General features: G+C 43.1%; 1 pseudogene; it reads right to left on the bottom strand.

The window, feature by feature from the left end:
* Window positions 1–1088: 1088 nt before the first annotated feature.
* The window catches only part of LOC139410090 (cytoplasmic polyadenylation element-binding protein 3-like), a 65385-nt pseudogene continuing 45752 nt past the window's right edge, over window positions 1089–20721 (bottom strand).

Here is a 20721-nt window from a genome sequence, read left to right as displayed (position 1 = left end):
ACCGATCCGTCTACACTCGTAAGATATCCAGACAACGCATCCCCAACTACCTCCGGAGGTGGTCAGGAAGATCAGATCACAATGTCTTTTGTCTCCATACCTGTAGAAAAAGAATGTGGGCACAGGACGCATGTCACCAGGTATAATCTGTTGCTGCATCAGCCCCTTAACAGCAAGGGAATAAGGCTGGATTTCTCAATTATTTTATCTGTTGAAGCAGGTTGGGTACCGTTCCTCAGACACCTACTACATGTAATATGATGGTTTCTGCTGCACGGAGGGACAGTTCTAGATTATGGATCACTGAACATGCACAAACAGCATGGAAAAGGGAGTGCTTGGAAGAGTTGTCAAGAACAATGGTGCAAGTTGGTCAACCCTTTTGAAGACTTGTGATTTAACATGTCACATTAGTAGGTGCTTGTGGCAAAAGCACAACTACGGTTTAACTTGCATACACATTCTAAACGCTGCTAAACCCCCTAATGATCATTACACAGGCGCTGGGGACAAAAGGCCACTAAAATGTGCAGTTTTGTCAGACAACACAATGCCACAGATGTCTCAAGTTTTGAGGCAACATGCATTATGATTGCAGGAACGTCCACCAGAGCTGTTGCCTGAGAATGTAATGTTAATTTCTCTACCATAAGCCAACCAGCCTCACAGGTGCAGACCACGTGTAACCATGCCAGCCCAGGACCTCCACATCCGGCTTCTTCATCTGCAGAGTCATATGAGACCAGTCACCCAGACAGCTGATGAAACTTAAGGATTATTTGGCTGTAATAAAGCCCTTTTGTGGGGGAAAACTCATTCTGATTGGCTGGGCCTATGCCCACCCAAGTGAAACCCATAGATTAGGGCCTAATGCATTTATTTAAGTTGACAGATTCTTGTATGAACTGTAACTCAAAAGCTTAAAAATTGTTGCATGTTGCGTTTATTTTTGTTCAGTATAGTTCTCTTGATACGTTGCTTTTCTCACTTCACATCGTTCCATTCCAGTCACACAGTCAAGCACAAATGCAAGGGATGAGAGAAAGGTGGAAAAGGAAGCCATGCAAAAGACGACAATGTTTCCTCAGCACCATACAACTATGTTTAATACGATTTAGTTATTAGTACAGAAAAGGGAAAAGTAAGGTGGGAAGTACACACTTGAAGCAGTAGTAGTAAGCATTAGCAGCATAGAGCTCCCATGTTTTTAAACCAGTTATGCTCGTCAATTTGTAGTGTGTGTATATATATATATATATAAAAGTCAACAATCTCAAAGCCTCGTCAAGATGGAACCAGTAATCAAACCACAAATACAAAGTATAACTTTGAAAAATAAACGAACAGTGATTTTGTCTGAGAAAAACAACAACTATTGAGCAGGTTTTGAATCATTTTCTTTTTTTGAGATCACAACATAATGAAGAGGCCTAATGACGACCCAGAGAGAACGTCCATGAAGCGTAAGTACATACTATCCAAATCTAGTGTTACATGAAATATATATGTATAATTAAAGAGGATTATATAACAAATGCCTCCACCAAAACACATGATTTTCTTCCTACCAAGTCTTAGCCTTTCAGTTGCACATACAATTGCTTATTATTGTCAGGGTATGAAAAAGGATAAATACTAGACAAATTCTTGGTGGTGAGTGTAATACTGACCCTTGGGAGAAAGCAACCATTGGGTTAGTAGAAGAGATGAAGGATATCAGTAGAACACCACCTGTACAAACTGGTAGAAAAGGCAAGCTAGAAGTAACATTCTTGAACCAGCATTTGCGTTTTTTAAAAACGTATTGATGATCATACTGTAGTACAGGAAGTGATGTCACAACACTTCATATGGACTACTAGTCAACGTAAATGAAGGCAAAAATCAAGTCACTGTCATCTCCTAAGAACACACCGCATAATATCAAAGAAGATGTTATAGGGTTTCTTGGGTCAAATTTATTTCAAATCTAAGGTCAGTTCATCCACTTCAGCAATCTAGCTGGTTTGGGAAGAGAAAGAAAACATGCCAAAGATTTAGATGTATGACTCCTCTCATTAAGATGAATAGTTTCCAACAAGTCACACCCTCCACTTCACATTTACATTCATACTTAAATACAAAATCTCAATAGTCCACATAGCCAGTTTTCAGGCTCCGACAGGGACCCACCGTCTGAAACTAAAGGGGGGGCTCATGTGACATGACTTACGTTTTAAAAGGAGTTAATGTGATGTCTCACATCAGTGGAAGTGGTGCGACGCGGCCATACAACATCATTGAAAGTAACATCATTGACGATACAAGGTGGGGTTATAGTGGTAGCAGCAGAAGCAGGAGGAGGTAAGTATCATTGTCCAGCTTCCACAATATCAGAACATTCTGCTCCATTCTGCCTTTCTATTGTGTTGCCTATTAGTTTGTTTCACATTACCAATCACGTAATGTCAACCATCACTGTGTTCTTTTTTTGTATTTTTTCTTCTATTATCGTCACACTAAATGTAAGCAACATCAGCGAGTTAACATAGGCTTTGCATTTCCAAAATCTAGACACTTAAGAAACAATATTACAAAGGTTTTTCAACTTCCAAAAATAAAATAGTCAAAGAAAACAAAAATATATATATTTTTTTAAGAATTAGCATCATAAGATTAATTTATTTCATGTAAAAATGCTAAATAATATGAATGACATTGACCAGATATGAAAGTCTCCGCCAGAAATAACTTAATGGTTGAGAAATATGTAAAGAAAACAAATAAAAAAATGAAAATATTTAAATATGTTTAAAGTCTTTTCTTTTTTAGCAAAAATCTCAAAAAATAATGAAAATGTTCTCAGTACAAAGGCTACATTACTACTGGAAGGTACTAGCATGTAGAGTAAGTAAATAAACAGTAGAAAATGATTTTAGTGAATCACAATGAAAATAAAGATTTTTGCCGCCTTTTTTTTCTTCTTTTCTTTTTTACAAACAGTACAAACAGTATTGCACATTACAACAAAGAACAGGTTCTTAGCCTTCATTTTTTGACTAATTCAAGTCTTGCGTGAATAGAAGGCCACCACTCAATTGATGCACCTTGGGGACTTTCGATCAAGTTACAGTTGAAATCGAGTTACACTTGTATCTCTTAATTGTAAAAAAAAAAAATATTTTTCTTTCCACCTCCATCTGCTCAGTCTCTTTTTAAACCATGTCAGGCTAACAAATCAAGGTATGTTGCTTTTACAAAACAAAGGGAGCACATACTTTTAGGAAACGTAAAAAAGTGTTCTTAAAAAATAACATGAACAGAAGATCTCTCACAATTCTGGTCAGCATAGTAAATTATTGATTATAAATATACAAAAAAGGGAAGCATTTTCAGTTATCTTTCTAAGCACCAAATAGACTTATCCCGTAGAATTTTTTGGTGGACTAATGGTTTTCCTTGGAAGACTACCACTCATATGTTTGTCTTAGTGACTCTGCGCTTTCACGGGTATCAGACCAGCGGGAAACTCACTCCAACCGCCTCTGTAACAAGGTAGACTCTTCACTTCAGCGAACAACATCATTATATCAAAGTTATAATGCTCTAGCTCCTTCAGTTGTTTTTTCAAAAAAACAATTTAAAATGAAGCAAAATAATGAAAAAAAAAAAAAATCTAATCAACCACTTGTTAAATCATCTCTCGAAATAAATGTATTTACTTGTTTTTATTTGAATAAACTTAGAAAATATCAATTTCTCTCCTAATATATTTCAAAATTGAGGTATTGCAAAAAAGATTGTGTCAGTCAGAAAGCAGGCTTTTGTTTTTCTCTCAACCGAAAAAAATTGCTGACTCTTGAAAACTGTCCAGATAGAAAGAGTAGTGCATAACAAATGTCTATTATAGAGAAAGAACAAACATAGAAACCCTTCTGGGCGGGGAAAGAAATATCACAAAAACACCCAGAATTCACTTTCATAGGGATACTTATTATTACTCATGGTTAGTCTCTTTTTTTTGTAGTTTTTTCAGATAAAAAATAAAATAAAAATGTCCAACATTTTAGCAGGTCATTATTCTACTTCAAGCTTTGCAGGAAAATCTGGATAAATACGGTAAACCCAGATAGCACACAATGTTCTGGCAATGTTATTACAACACCCCCCCCCCCCATGTCGAGACAACGTTACGTGCGGGCTGAGAAGCTCAGTTAACTAAACCACAAGTCTCCAGTAGCTTCAATGTTCGGTCGGTCTTCTCATCACTGGCTTTAATGCCTCGTCACCACAACAGCACAAATGTTAAACTTTGCACCTTGAAGCCCACAGACATCGGGCTTAATGCTTCGCTGTGGTCTCCGTATGTGTTGGTGGTTTAAGTTGAACATATGTTGCCTCTTTGGTTTTTTTGGGGACATGATCCTAAGCTTTGTCAACGGTAGACAGTGGTTCTGTGTTTCTCAGAGTCGAGCTCACTTAAGTCTGTGTCATATGTTCTGTGTGTTTGGGTCAGACTTTGAGTGCATAGGTGTGTGTTTGTGTGTAAGAGAACGAGAACCTGTGTAAAGTGAGTGTGTGTCAGACCTGGGTTCAAATACTATTTTGGTTATTTTAATTACTTTCAAAACATATTTTTTATTTGAAAATACAAGCAGTTGAATATTGGAATGTATTTGGAAATCCACTTGGAAAGTATTTGAAAATACTCAAATACACACCCATGCAGTTAATTCTTGTATTTGAAAATACTTCAATATAGTAGGCTTTTATAGGAAAGTATTTGAAAATACTTTCAAATACTTGATTCAGGCCACATTATTAGAAAATACTCAAATACACAGAAAATAAGTATAAAAAAAGATTACTAAAATACACATGTATTTGAACCCTGGTCTGGTGTGTGAATGTGTGTACGAGAAAACGGAAATACGTGTGCATAAACTAGCTCATGAAGTTCCACATGACTTTTGTCGGACATCAACAACAATTAAAGCATATCACAGTTCTATAGGCATACTCAGACCTTACTACACATGGTATAAAAAACTCCACAATTATATTAACAAATCACTGCAAAAAAAAGTACTACACCTATCATAGACAGCTTAAATGATATATCCTACATCTCGTTGGATTCATATGACGTTTTTGTCATCTGGTCAGGTTAGCCACCTTGTGCAGAAGCAGTGTTCATACTGCGGCCCTGTGGCTATTAACATATATCGCACTGGAGGTGTAGGATTCTTGACCAGTCTGTCTTCCCTATTGTGTCCAGTTTCTTGCTAGTTGTACGTACATCTATAGCATGTTGTGCAAACATGGGCAGAATTGAATAGTAGGCATGATACTGAAATTATATTGCATGCAGCAACTTGATTGAAATACTGTATACATGCATTAAGGGGCAACCCCCCCCCCCCCACCCCCCTTTACCCCACATCATACTAGGCATCATTTAGTAATGGACAACCCCCTCTCATCGTTATAAAAAACATTTGAGTCATTTAGCTACTTACAGGAGCAATTAGGGTTTAAGTGCCTTGCTCTAGGGCACATCGACAGATTTATCACAGTCGGCTCGGGGATTCAAAACAGCGACCTTTCGGTTACTGGCCCAACCGCAAGTCTACCTACAATGATAGCCTGTCATCATCCTTATCACCAGGTGCCATCATAATTGCTAGAACACCCTAGCCTGAATAAATTACTACGGTATCTGTTAATACCATGAATTTAGCAGCAAAAGCTATTGCGGCATTACATTAACATAATGCTAGAAAATAAATGTTAAAAAAAAACAAAAAACAAAGACCTACTAATCAAAAGCAAAACAAAATCTGATTTCGCCTTGAGGTATTCATTTTACTATTTTCAAAGTCAAAATAGAGAGAAAATATAGCCATGTTATTTTTATCTGGGCTACTGTGGCCCACACTACTGGATAATTGTTTAGTCTTGCTACATCTTCATCTTAAGTCAGTTTTTCTGTATTGCATTAATTATATTTTTGCCTTTGGTAATATTTTTTACAAGGGGCAATATCCTAAAAATTAATAAGTGCATGTTCCTTTCACATAGAATGTAATTATCTATATATATGTATAGATAGATAGATATATATATAAAACAAAAAAATATATACCTTTTAAATATATATGTACTGTATAGTCTCACTTCTGCCACAGCTCAGTGGGGTTCTACAGGAGACACTGACCCATCCGGTCATGGAACAGGGGACTCAAACATAAATCAGGTTTCTCTAACATCCCATGTGTGTTTAGTGAGTATTTGTGCCACAGTGCAAATTCTAAGCAGATAGACTTACGCAATACATTTTTTTCCCCCTATTATCATAAGGGTACACTGGACAATGAGTTTGTAGTCAAGCGTTGTAGTTTGAAAAAGAATGAACCATGTATTTGTAGTTCTCTTCACCGATGTCGTGGTGGTGGGGAGGGGGGGCACGAGGGCTCATCTCGAGCCCCTCAGCTCCAGCGGAAGGACACTTGTCGAGGGCGGTCGCCCCCCTCCTTCACCAGTGGCTTGTGGAACTCTCGGCCCGCCCGGGAGTGGATACTGGCCCAGCAGTACTCGCAGTAGTACTGCAGGCAGGTGACGTTGGCACAGAAGAAGGGGGCAAACTTCCCCCCGCAACGCGCCCCCTGGCACTCGTCACACATCTGGTCGTCCAGGACGTAGGGCTTCACCTCAACCTGAAGGTCAAAAGTCAGAGAAAGGAGAAACTTTGGTTCATTAACTTCTTGGACTGAGGAGTAGATTGAACTCAAATGTGAATATTGATTCAAACTTGAATCTCTATGGTCAGAATGTGAACAAAGGTAGTCAATACGCTTTAGGCAAAAAGTTTTACCAATTGCAAGATATTGCCATTAGCTCCTGAGTCCGGAGATGTTAATGTATTATTTACCCCTATAATACCACGGTGACTTCCTAAAGGTTCAAAATATCAACTTCTCAAATATGTTTCTGTCTCGGGCGGTTCTTATTTTTCTCTTTATGGGTAAAGCACTGCAAAAACTGGTGTGGCGAATATTGTAGATTCAAAATGGCTGCCATGTGTTACAGAACATTCTTAGACCACTGTTGGACTCTTTTTGTACCGAAGCAGGTGCGTGTGGACACGCTATCTAATCTGTGTCTCCATGGAGATGACACAGTGTGTTAGAATGGCCTGGTTACATACAGGAGGTCCCTCCACAACAGCCTGACAGTCAAATCAAATTTTATTTGTCACATGTGCCGAATACAACCTTACATTGAAATGCTTACATTCAAGCCCTTAATCAACAACGCAGTTAAGAACAAATTAAATACAAAATAAAAAGTAAGAAATAATCAAAAAGCAGCATTAAAATAACAGTAGCGAGGCTATATACAGGGGGTACCGGTACAGAGTCAATGTGGAGGCTATATACAGGGGGTACCGGTACAGAGTCAATGTGGAGGCTATATACAGGGGGTACCGGTACAGAGTCAATGTGGAGGCTATATACAGGGGGTACGGTACAGAGTCAATGTGGAGGCTATATACAGGGGGTACCGGTACAGAGTCAATGTGGAGGCTATATACAGGGGGTACCGGTACAGAGTCAATGTGGAGGCTATATACAGGGGGTACCGGTACAGAGTCAATGTGCAGGCTATATACAGGGGGTACCGGTACAGAGTCAATGTGGAGGCTATATACAGGGGGTACCGGTACAGAGTCAATGTGCAGGTTATATACAGGGGGTACCGGTACAGAGTCATTGTGCAGGCTATATACAGGGGGTACCGGTACAGAGTCAATGTGCAGGCTATATACAGGGGGTACCGGTACAGAGTCATTGTGCAGGCTATATACAGGGGGTACCGGTACAGAGTCAATGTGCGAGGACACCGGTTAGTCGAGGTAATATGTACATGTAGGTAGAGTTATTAAAGTGACTATGTATAGATGGGGAGGGAGGGGGGGGGGGGCAATAAAAATAGTCTGGGTAGCCATTTGATTAGATGTTTGGGAGTCTTTTGGCTTGGGGGTAGAAGCTGTTTAGTAGTCTCCTGGACCTAGACTTGGCGATCCGGTACCGCTTGCCATGCGGTAGCAGAGAGAACAGCCTATGACTAGGCTGGCTGGGGTCTGGGGTTTTTGGGGCCTTCCTCTGACACAGTGATGTACTGGGCCATACGCACTACCCTCTGTAGTGCCTTGCGATCAGAGGCCAAGTAGTTGCCATACCAGGCAGTGATGCAACCTGTCAGGATGCTCTCAATGGTGCAGCAAAATAACCTTTTGAGGATCTGAGGACCCATGCCAAATATTTTCAGTCTCCTGAGGGGGAATAGGTTACGTCGTGCCCTCTTCACGACTGTCTTGGTGTGCTTGGACCATGTTCGTTTGTTGGTGATGTGGATGCCAAGGAACTTGAAGCTCTCAACCTGCTCCATTACAGCTCCGTCGATGAGAATGGGGGTGTGCTCAGCCCTACTTTTCCTGTAGTCCACAATCATCGCCTATGTCTTGACCACGTTGAGGGAGAGGTTGTTATCCTGGCACCACACGGCCAGGTCTCTGACCTCCTCCCTATAGACTGTCTCGTCATTGTCGGTGATCAGGCCTATCACTGTTGTATCATCGGCAAACTTAATGATGGTGTTGGAGTCGTGCCTGGCCGTGCAGTCATGAGTGAACAGGGAGTACAGGAGGGGACTGAGCACGCACCCCTGAGGGGCCCCCATTTTGAGGATCAGCATAGTGGATGTGTTGTTACCTACCCTTACCACCTGGGGGCAGCCCGTCAGGAAGTCCAGGATCCAGTTGCAGAGGGAGGTGTTTAGTCCCATGGTCCTTAGCTTAGTGATGAGCTTTGTGGGCACTATGTTGTTGAACGCTGAGCTGTAGTCAATGAACAGCATTCTCATATAGGTGTTCCTTTTGTCCAGGTGCGATAGGGTGGTGTGGAGTGCAATAGAGATTGTATCATCTCTAGATCGGTTGGGGCGGTATGCAAATTGGAGTGGGTCTAGGGTTTCTGGGATAATGGTGTTGATGTGAGCCATGACCAGCCTTTCAAAGCACTTCATGGCTACAGACGTGAGTGCTACAGGTCAGTAGTCATTTAGGCAGGTTACCTTTTATTGTTCTTGAGCACAGGACAGTGTAATGAAGGGTCCTCTTTAAACCCCCAGCCCTGGAGATACATATTGTAAAGCACTGTCTGTCTGACCTCAGCTCAACAAGAACTAAAGTCCGCAACAAGTGCTTCGGAAAGACATGACAAGCTAATTAGCTGAAACATGACTACAGACACGGGCTTTGGAAAGACCACAACAAGCTGCCAAAGCTGGGTATTCATTAGGCACCAAAATGAACTGAAACAGGGAGAGACTACCTGAATGTGCCCAATAAGAAAGGCTCTTTTTGTTTTCCATTGCAATATGTTTTTCCAGAGTGTGCACTAATGAATATGACCCAGAAACAGAATGGCACCCAGGCTATTAAATGCAATTATCACCTTAGTGAGTACCACAATAGTCTGAGGTAATTGAACTATTCTGGCCTATCATTAAGACAATTCCAAGAGGACATTTACTGCTAATGGAATGATTGTGTTGCTTGGGGTGGAACTGAAATGAAACGTGAAAACAAAAGTGGTGCGGTTGGACACCAATGAACGAGGCCTTAGGCCTCAACCACAAGCATGAACATTACTTTACCCTGGGAGAACTTGGGTGTGGCATAGTGGTGGTTGACCAAATGGGGCTATAGTATGTATGGAGGGAGGGGAGGGAGCGAGAGGGGCCTTTCAGGGTAGAGCCTCCAATGATGTACCCCCCCAGCCAGTATCCCCTCATTCATTCCAAGCTTCCCTTGGCCTCAGGCAAATATGGGGATCTGGAAAATAGATTTCTCTCATACCATCTCTATGGCTGATAGTGAGGGTTTGCAGCGCAGAGATCTCATCTATAGCCCATCACGTGCCTTGTTAGTGGTCTAGTGATCTGGGCCCATATTAAAAAAAGTGTCTCAGAGTTAGGAGTACTGATCTAGGATCTAACTTTTAAGTAATAATCAATATAAGTATATGGAATGGGAGGATCTGATCCTAGATCAGCACTCCTACTCTTGGACTATGTGAATTCGTCCCAGGGTCAATCAGAATGAAGACACCGTCTGCTCAACCAGCCACTGGGGTTGGATATTAGATGATAGCAGCCCAGAGTGAGTGTGGACCAAGCAGCCCCCCCAATGAGCCTAGCCTCTCTGGGCTGGCAGACGATCAGTCTTGGTCTTGGCTCAAAATAACCCGTCAGCAGCAGAGCTGAAGCTAATATACATGTGTAGGGACGTCCTATAATTAAACCCTCCCACGTCGGGCCTTCTGTTAACCCTCCAGCAGCCAAAGGCCAGGGTGATTACACCGTTCCACAGACCTAACCGGGGCTCCCTGTATTGTAGGCTCGCTGAGCGGTTGGTTGGAAACCAGCGTTTAATGACAGCTCTTATGTATAGAAACACTGAATTTGAGTTAAAAACGGTTCAGATCCACAGCAGCACACCATAGGAAAGCCTACAGGGAGGTAAAACTAGGGTCATGTTTATTCGCCACCAAAGAAAAACGACTGAAACAGGGAGGGACTACCTGTGCTGGTCCAATGAGAAATGCTCCTTTTTGTTTCTTGTTGCAAAAAGTTTTCTGCTGCGTGCCCTAATGAACACAACCCAGTCATTATTCATCTGCTAAATATATCTCCCTGTTATCCAGCATTTAGGGCAACTCCTCAATCACTATTGATAGAGACATTTTGTATACAGTGATTGGTCTTCACTAACCCGTTTGTCAATGTCATTGTGCTGCAGTTGAACGAATCGGGCGCTGATGGCAGCGATGTAGCTCTGCTGATTGGAGAAGGCCACGCGGCCCGCCCCCTTGGGGTACTTGAGCTCCGGGTCAGTGTCGATGCCGGCATAGCACACGCCGCCATACAGCCTGTCCATGATCATAGCTAGTTCCACTAGAGGGAGAGAGATAAGAGATGGAGAGAAAGATATTGAGAGAAAGAGCGAGAGAAAGATGGCGACAGAATGTTATGACCGCACGCTTATAGTTTGTCTAATGAAAATGGAGGAAAAAAGTTTAAATTCATTTCTGTTGAGACAAACCGATGCGACATTCAACTTGAACAACATTCTTCGCCGACAGTCAGTAACATTCTTGGGACTGTTGTTATAATTAGCATAGGTCACATAGCAGACAGACAGTCAGTGATGTTTGTCCCAAGCATACCACCTAATGGGCCTTGCATGAATACTTTACATGACCACCAGTTGGCTCACCGCCTGGAAACAAAGTGGATTGCTTTCTCACGGGCACAACTTTATTATTGTTAGTCTACGCTAGTCAGCCAATATACAGACGACCCACCAACTTATCCACTGATCAACAGGCACTTTGACCAATCCCCTTACCTGCACGTAAAGGCCGGGGCACGCCCCCCACAAAGATGGTCTTTCGGGGGTCCAGCGGCTGGGAGCCGTCCATCACAAAGTCACTGTCACTTAGGTTCCAGGGGCGGATCTGGACCTGGAGAAGAGAGATACGTAATTCACGAAGGACTGTGTCGGACGAGGAATTCACACTCATACCCTTTTCACATGATTGTGGCAACCTGGCCCGTACAACCTTGGTTATTTTCCTTACCGGCACAGTTCCAGCAACCATGGTGAATGTGTAACCACAATGGCATAGTACAGGTCTGCTTGGCTTGGTTTGGCTCAGTAGTGTGAAAAAGGTATTACAGCACAGTGTAATATTGTAGCCTTCACTTACTGGCTTGTCCTTGATAGTTGGACTGGAGACACACAGGTAAAGCTTGCCATCGTCCTCAATGCAGGCATCAATCAGGGCCTGGACAGAGGTCTCCTCTTGGAACAGCAGGAAAGCATAGCCTTGGAGAAAAGGGAAGGATGAAGTGTTTTAAAAAAAATCCCCATTCACAGTAAGTACACTGTGTACTGTCTATATAGTTATGAATTTGTGAGTGACCAGTTCAGTGACCAGGTGAAGTTAGTAGTGGCTTTTGAAACAAATCTGAACCATTGACGACAGTCTCTAATGGCCCCATAGATTACTTTTAGGGAAAGTGACAAGAGGAAAGTCTAAGAAAGTGAAAATATCCTGTTCTTTTCACGAGTCTATTCATATTCTCAGAGTATCTCCTCTTAAATCTGATTTACTTGAGGTCTGATCCTCTTCAGCAAGGTTTCAGAAGACAGGACTGCACACCCAGTACCTTCCTGCCTGAAAGCTGACACCGCTAAAATGCAAGTCTGTTCCGTTCCACTACTAAAATAGGACGCCATGCAAAATGTATCAACCTAATACTTTCCAAATATTTTTGGGGACAGAGAGATTTGTTCCTATGGGATGATGAGGTCTGGCTTTGCAGCAGAGAGAGTGAGAGAGAGACAGAGAGAGCGAGAGAGACAGAGAGAGAGGAGACAGAGAGCGAACAAGAGACACAGAGAGAGAGAAAGCGCAAGCGAGAGATACAGAGAGAGAGAGAGAGCGCAAGTGAGAGACAGAGAGAGAACGAGAGAGAGAGAGAGGGCGAGAGATGCACACAGAGAGAGATGCACACAGAGAGAGAGAGAGAGAGAGAGCGAGCGAGACACAGAGAGAGAGAGAGCGAGTGAGACACACAGAGAGAGAGAGAGAGAGCGAGCGAGACACACAGAGAGAGAGAGAGCAAGCGAGACACACAGAGAGAGATACAGAGAGAGTGAGCGAGCGATACACACAGAGAGAGCGAGAGATACACACACACAGAGAGCGAGAGAGAGAGGAACTCGCAGTTGATTGGAAAATAATATATATTGTGTGACCCGAGTGAACAAAAGATCATGATAAAAAAGTAAACGAAACAAGAAAACAATGACACATTTGCGGTAGGCAAGGTATCACAGGGGTATTCCATTCAGTGGAATAAGGTACACTCGCCAATAAAGACATTTCCGGCAACTACTAATAGGCTAGCACCCACCATAAATTCAGCAAACATAGCCATCTCTGATGCACATGATTTGACATATGCTAAATTAGGGGGCCGTGGTCATGTGAGCAGAACAGTGGAGGCACCAGGGACATGCCGTGGGAAGCAGCAGAACAGGCAGCAGGGTGAAGGGATGGAGGGAGGCCCGGGCCCACACGTAGACAGAACATATGGCGCAGGAGACTGTCATAGGGGCTGCCTCCGTGTGTGTGTGTGTGTGTTTTCTGGTGTCAGCTGACTTAAGGGGCTACGGCATTTTAAATCTATATATGCGGAAGAGCAGAACGCATGGCCGAGGAATGGAGTGGAAAGGGGGAACAGAGAGGGATGTGCAACTGTCGTGTTTTACATTCCTCAAATGGACTGCTGCTACAGATGAGGGGGAAAAGGAAACAAAAATACCCTGACTCAGCAGATTCAGTGAACCGTGAAAGTGTGTGTGAGAGAGAGATAGAGAGTCTACTTGTAAATGTAGGGGTGTGCGTGTATCAAAGAATGTATAGCTACAAGAATTAGAGCAGGGATTGGCAACTTTGATGGGGGTGGGGGCCACAAAAAAAAATCTAATGGGGGTCGCAGTTGCTCTGAACCTGCGTACCCACATTTGCACCCCCCCCCCCCACACACACACACTGCAATTCTACACATTTTGGCATGAAGCGGAAAATAGAATTAGCTGCCTTAGGGGGGAGAGAAATGTTTGGAGTTTTTAATGTGATATCTGAGTGAGACTGACTAGCAAAATCAATGGGGGCCACCCTCGGCTAGGAATTTGACCATGACTACTAAGTTTAGATAGCTGGCCACTAGACTAATTTACCAATCCCCCAAAAAAAATTGCTGGCGTGGGATAAGTGAGTGATGAGTGACTGACATAAGAGTAAAACTGCTGATGCACAACCACATTTTGAAATCGAACTTTGTGTATTCTACTATTCTAACTTGCAACAGTAAGTTCAGACCCCGACCAGAAACAAAGCACTTTCTTCTGAAACTCGTCAGTCGATTCTTGTTCTGAGAACTGAAGGCTATTCCATGCGAGAAATTGCAAAGAAACTGAAGATCTCGTACAACACAGAACAGCACAAACTGGCCCTAACAGAATATAAATAGTGGGAGGCGCCAGTGCACAACTGAGCAAGAGGACAGATACATTAGTGTCTAGTGCTAGAAACAAACGCCTCACAAGTCCTCAACTGGCAGCTTCATTAAATAGTACTAGCAAAACACCGGTCTCAACGTCAACAGTGAAGAGGCGACTCCGGGAGACTGGCCTTCTAGGCCACAAAGTTTGCTGCTTCAGAGTGTCTTTAGATATTTTTGTCAGATTTTACTATAGAATACTGAAGTATAATTACAAGTATTTCATAGGTGTCAAAGGCTTTTATTGACAATTACATGAAGTTGATGTAAAGAGTCATTATTTGAAGTGTTGACACTTCTTTTTCAAGACCTCACATCCTGACTGATGGCAGCCCATTCTTGCATAATCAATGCTTGGAGTGTGTCAGAATTTGTGGGTTGTTTGTTTGTCCACCCGAATCTTGAGGATTGACCACAAGTTCTCAATGGGATTAAGGTCTGGGGAGTTTCCTGGCCATGGACCCAAAATATTGATGTTTTGTTCCCTGTGCCACATAGTTATCACTTTTGCCTTTTGGCAAGGGGCTCCATCATGCTGGAAAAGGCATTGTTCGTCACCAAACTGTTCCTGGATGGTTGGGAGAAGTTGCTCTCGGAGGACGTGTTGGTACCATTCTTTATTCATGGCTGTGTTCTTAGGCAAAATTGTGAGTGAGCCCACTTCCTTGGCTGAGAAGCAGCCCCACACATGAATGGTCTCAGGATGCTTTACTGTTGGCATGACACAGGACTGATGGTAGTGCTCACCTTGTCTTCTCCGGACAAGCTTTTTTCCGTATGCCCCAAACAATTGGAAAGGGGATTCATCAGAAAAAATGACTTTACCCCAGTCCTCAACTGTCCAATCCCTGTACCTTTTGCAGAATATCAGTATGTTCCTGAAGTTTTTCCTGGAGAGAAGTGGCTTCTTTGCTGCCCTTCTTGACACCAGGCCATCCTCAAAAAGTATTTGCCTCACTGTGCATGCAGATGCACTCACACCTGCCTGCTGCCATTCCTGAGCAAGCTCTGTACTGGTGGTGCCCTGATCCCGCAGCTGAATCAACTTTAGGAGACGGTCCTGGCGCTTGCTGGACTTTCTTGGGCACCCTGAAGCCTTCTTCACAACAATTGAACCACTCTCCTTGAAGTTCTAGATGATCCAATAAATGGTTGATTTATGTGCAATCTTACTGGCAGCAATATCCTTGCCTTTTTGTGCAAAGCAACGATGACGGCACGTGTTTCCATGCAGGTAACCATATTTGACAAAGTAAGAACAATGATTCCAAGCACCACCCTCCTTTTGAAGCTTCCAGTCTGTTTTTCGAACTCAGTCAGCATGACAGAGTGATCTCCAGCCTTGCCCTTGTCAAAACTCACACCTGTGTTAACGAGAGAATCACTGACATGATGTCAGCTGGTCCATTTGTGGCAGGGCTGAAATACAGTGGAAATGTTTTTGTGGGGATTCAGTTAATTTGCATGGCAAATGAATTGTAATGCAAATTGCCATCATACAAACTGAGGCAGAAGACTGTGAAAATTAATATTTGTGTCATTCTCAAAACTTTTGTCCACGACTGTATATATTTTTTTATCCAAAATCGCACGGTCACACACTCTCCCTGTTGTGGATTTAAAAGCATAGGATTTGTGTAAACATTGTCTGGAGGGAGGTTCCACCATTGTTAATGGACAAGTTAACTTTTTATCAACCAAATCTGTATTTTTGATGTAAATGGCACGTTATAAATGGCATGTTCAGACACTTTTTTAGTGATTTCACTTGGTTTTTAGAAAAAGTCCAACAAAATGGAATATAACGTTGCTGATAAAGTTAGGAATGACACAATTTAATGTGTACAACACCCAAAGACCTGCATCTTTTACACAGAGTTTATTCATTTGGGAGTGTTTGAATCCTTTGTTCATGCTTCATCTGTGCCCCTGCAACTGCAGAACGAGCATGAGGAAGCCTATATCTGGTGGGTTAAGTTTCTTACAACCAAGCGAAATCGCAAAAATGAAAATGTCTGAACACTTCTATGACATGCCATGTACATCCAAAATACAGATTTGGTTAAGGATGGGCCCCTTTTTTTCAATTTTCGCCTAAAATGACCCAAATCTAACTGCCTGCAGCTCAGGACCTGAAGCAAGGATATTCATATTCTTGATACCATTTGAAAGGAAACACTTTGAAGTTTGCAGAAATGTGAAATTAATGTAGGAGAATATAATACATTAGATCTGGTAGAAGATAATACAAAGAAAAAAACATGTGGTTTTTTTGGTACCATCATCTTTGAAATGCAAGAGAATGGACAATGTATTATTCCAGCCCAGGCGCAATTTCAATATTAATCACTAGATGCAGCAGTGTATGTGCAAAATGTAAGACTGATCCAATGAACCATTGCATTTCAAAATGTTGTATCAAGACTGCCCTAATTGGTTTAACATATTTTTCAAGTTCATAATTGTGCACTCTCCTCAAACAATAGCATGGTATTCTTTCACTGTAATAGCTACTGTAAATTGGACATGCAGTTAGATTAACAAGAATTTAAGATTTCTGCCCATATCAGATATGTCTAAGTCCTGGGATTTTTTTTTTTGTTACTTACAACCTCATGCTAATCACATTAGCCTACTTTAGCTCAACCGTCCCGCGGAAAGAAAAAAAAAACAAGTACATTTGTCTTTTAATAAATCCATGGGAGAAAGTATGCTAGTGTGCACACTTCAGGGGAAGGGGAATTCGGGCCAGACAGGCAGGCAAGCCGCAGTGCAGAGGCTTACTTAAACCAGAGGAGGAGAGGAGAGCACAGATCTGCAGTGGCTCGTGCCTGAGATTTATAGAGCTTAACTGCTGAGCTCCCGACCGCGCCAAGGGAGGAAAGGAAAACATACGGCTAGGCAGTCTTGGGCTGTAAAAAATCCCTTTAAAAGATAAACGACAGGTCCGGTTACCTCACGGTCCTACGGCTAACAAAATGACACACGACCAGGACCGCCCGACTCTTTCCCTCGCTGACGGCCAACACTGTCTCACCAGGCACTCGCCAAACACCAACACATGACCTCACAAACAAGCCACTGCAATTTCACACCTTGACTCAAAAAGTTCCAAGACTTCGCTGTACAAACAATGACCAATTTTCCACTTAATTGACTAACTCCTCTTGGGAGCACAGGGCATCCACCGTGGCTCTCCAAGTCAACTTACTTCACAAATCAATAGCCAACATCAACATTACCTCATAAAATACAGCAGGCATTTTTTTTTGACAGTCAGTTTCCTACAATCAAAGTTTAAACGATGAGACTCATTGCGAGACTCGTTTCGAAGTACAGTTAAAGTTTGTGTCTGTTGATTTATCAAGGTTAATGTTTCCGGATTCAGGAACCAGTGAATCTTCCCAGATGTTCAGCGCTAAAAGAGGGGTGCAGAACTCGATCCTGCAGACTGGTCTGGCCTGTATTAGTAAAGCACCTTAGAGTAAGAGTTCTGATCTCGGATCGGGTCCCTGCCGTCTTATTCATTATGCTCTGAAAGGCAAAACTGATCCTAGAGTAGCACCTACTCGGAGACCCTTTATGGATGCAGGCCCAGGACCAGTAGAGAATAAAATCAGTGAGTACTATCTGTGAAGGATGAAGAGCGGACTCAAAGCTCGTCAACAAAATCGTCACACAAAATTCAGCTCTTTTCCAGTCTGGAAGCTGTCTCAATTGATCATGACTGAAACATACAGCCGGAGCTGCCCTGCTGATATTATATATCCTCATAACAGAAAGAAAAAAAAGAAAGGGGGAGGACATGGAGGAGAAGAGGGGTGAAGAAGAGTGGAAGAGGAGAGAGCAGACATGAGACATACAGCCAAGCTGTCCTGAAAGTAGGCCTATATAATCCAATAAGAGAAAGAGGGAGGAGGAGAGATATGGAGGAGAAGATGGGTGGAGAGAGAGCAGACAAACCCACAGGGGGCTGTAACTCTGTCACTGAAAGTAAATAAATGTCCCGCTGACAGCAGCTTACATGTGGAGAGGAAGGAGGGAGGAGAGCGAGTAGGGAGGGGAAGAGAGAGACAAGCATCTGCTTTCCTAAAACAAATAGGCATGGGAGCTTGACGAGAGCACAGGCAGTCGAGACCAGGGGAGGTGAAATGAAGCTTCACTAATCATCTCAATTTGTGAGAAATCCCTCAATGCATCCTCAATCATCCCCCCACACATCTTCTCAGTACCACGAGTAGAGATTGCTAAACCCATCCTAGAGGTGAGGGCACTGTATAGGGAGCTTCAGTGGCATTATTACAGAGTGGCATGACTATCTGCCCCCCTAGCCAGAGGAGGTGCTCTGTCCTATTGTGCCAGCCTATGCCTGCCTCATCCAACAACAGCGTAGATAAGCTCCCGGCATCCAGGCTCTGACAGACACATTATCCTAAAAGCAGCCACTCGAAAACCCCCAAAGGAGCCCCCTCCTTTCCTCCCTCGTTCCGCTCTACCTCTGTACGGAGCGGACAGAAATAGCTTCAGCACCGTTTGGAGCTCGTCTCCAATGGTGACGCCCGGGACTACAGGCCAGAGCTCATTGAGCAGGTGTGAGCAGCACCACTGTCATGGTGAGCTCATCGGTTGGTGACATCATCCAGCAGGCAGACAGACAGTCCCCATTCTCTCATCCTGCCTAAGCCCAACACTATCACCATTGGACAAAGGTACTAGGAAGTTTAGGAACAGTGCAGTGGCCTGTGAACTGACCTCAGGCCTGTTCATCAGGGATAACTGCCTGTCTAGCCCCAGGCTTGCAACTGATCCCAGTTTAGACCCTAGATGGACCCTGCTCAGGCCTGGGAGCCACAACATGATTCATCCTAATCTCCCAAACCAAAAACTATTACATAATTGTACAGAGACACATAACTGCTCATTTTAATGTGACACAGGATTGAAGAAGTGACTACCAAGTTCCATTAGGTCAGCTTGGAACCATTTTTAACATGGGGAGAGATTCATGACCACTTAATGGGAATCCCACATCTGAGAAACAGCCATTACAGCCTGTGAAAGGATAGGACACACACACATGCGCAGACACACACACACACACACACAGTCGTAAGGATGTGCACTCGCACTCCAGCTAAGAACTTGGCTTTAAGGGCGACTGTCCAAGCTCTTTATTAAAAAACATAGGTGGCCCAACACTACAACACCAACAAATGTGGGAAATTACAACAAGCGGAGGTGGTTTCCTTGTGGCGTACCAAGTCTTCCCTCCCTCCCTTACAAGGAATTCTCTGACTTTCAAACTCATTCCCCTAAAAGGATGCTGCATTTTCCCCTCGTGAGATTAGGAATACTAGAGAGCCCCGAGCTGAGGCCTATTGAAAATAAAGTTGAACACCCCGCCCCCAAAAAAAGGAAAATCCAAAATGAGCGCGGGAAGAAACGGGCAATTTTCACAGCTTCCCCAGATGCAGCGTATTACCATATGCCAGAGGAATGTCAGCCATTTCCAACCCTCTGCTTTAATAGTTTCCTTAATGACACATTGAAGTGTGTGGCGGGGCGGGCGGAGTGAAGTGATACAGGGGCCTGGAAGGAAGGGCCCTCTCCCCGCTATGGTCACCTGTCCAAATGAAACCCAAGAGGGCCGGTGGCCAGGGGCAGGAGAAAGCCTTTAGACTCTCCCGGGATTGACAGAAAAACTCTCTCTCCCTCTCTCTCTCTCCTCTGGTCTGAGTGCCCTGGGCCCTTCAGGAGCCTGTAGTGAGACACCACAGAGGGTGTGTGTGTGTGTGTGTGTGTGTGTGTGTGTTTTTCTATCCCTGAAATAGCAGCAGGGGGCCATATAAATAAATAGACGCCTTAACTCGAGACCTGGGTGATCCTTGAATTCTGGGTATCGTAAACCTTCCCACACAACCCATGCCTTAGCAGCGCAGCATGCTCTCTGAGACGATGACTGAACAATACCATTTGTTACTGTGGACTTGTAAAGGAATTGTTGATTGGTTAATGTGGTTGGTTAATCCTATGTCAGGAGGAGGTCTTCCACAAACATTCCTATATTTCTTCATTGAAAAAAAGGTTATTTTACAGACCGGTGTGAACAAACTGTTCTTACCTTTAGGCGGAAAGTAGGACTTGCTCTCAGCTTTGTGGGGCCAATCCACAACCAGGTGTCCATAGCGACGGAAACTGTTGGTGATCTCATCTGTTGAAATATTTTTTTAAATGAAATTACCATGGTCATGGAGCAATTTCCCATGGAAACTACACAGAAGAAAAATTTTAACGCAACATGTAAAGTGTTGGTCGCATGTTTCATGAGCTGAAATAAAAGATCACAGAAATGTTCCATAAGCTCAAAAAGCTTATTTCTCTCAAATTTTGTGCACAAATTTCTTTACATCCCTATTAGTGAGCATTTCTCCTTTGCCAAGATAATCCATCCAGCTGACAGGTTTGGCATATCAACAAGCTGATTAAACAGCATGATCATTACACAGATGCACCTTGTGCTGGGGGCAATAGAAGGCCACTAAA

This window comes from Oncorhynchus clarkii, chromosome 1 (genome assembly GCF_045791955.1).
Source record: "Oncorhynchus clarkii lewisi isolate Uvic-CL-2024 chromosome 1, UVic_Ocla_1.0, whole genome shotgun sequence".
Classification (NCBI taxonomy): Eukaryota; Metazoa; Chordata; class Actinopteri; order Salmoniformes; family Salmonidae; genus Oncorhynchus; species Oncorhynchus clarkii.
The sequence above is the reverse complement of the archived record's forward strand: the minus strand, read 5'-3'. Positions and strand labels throughout refer to the sequence as shown.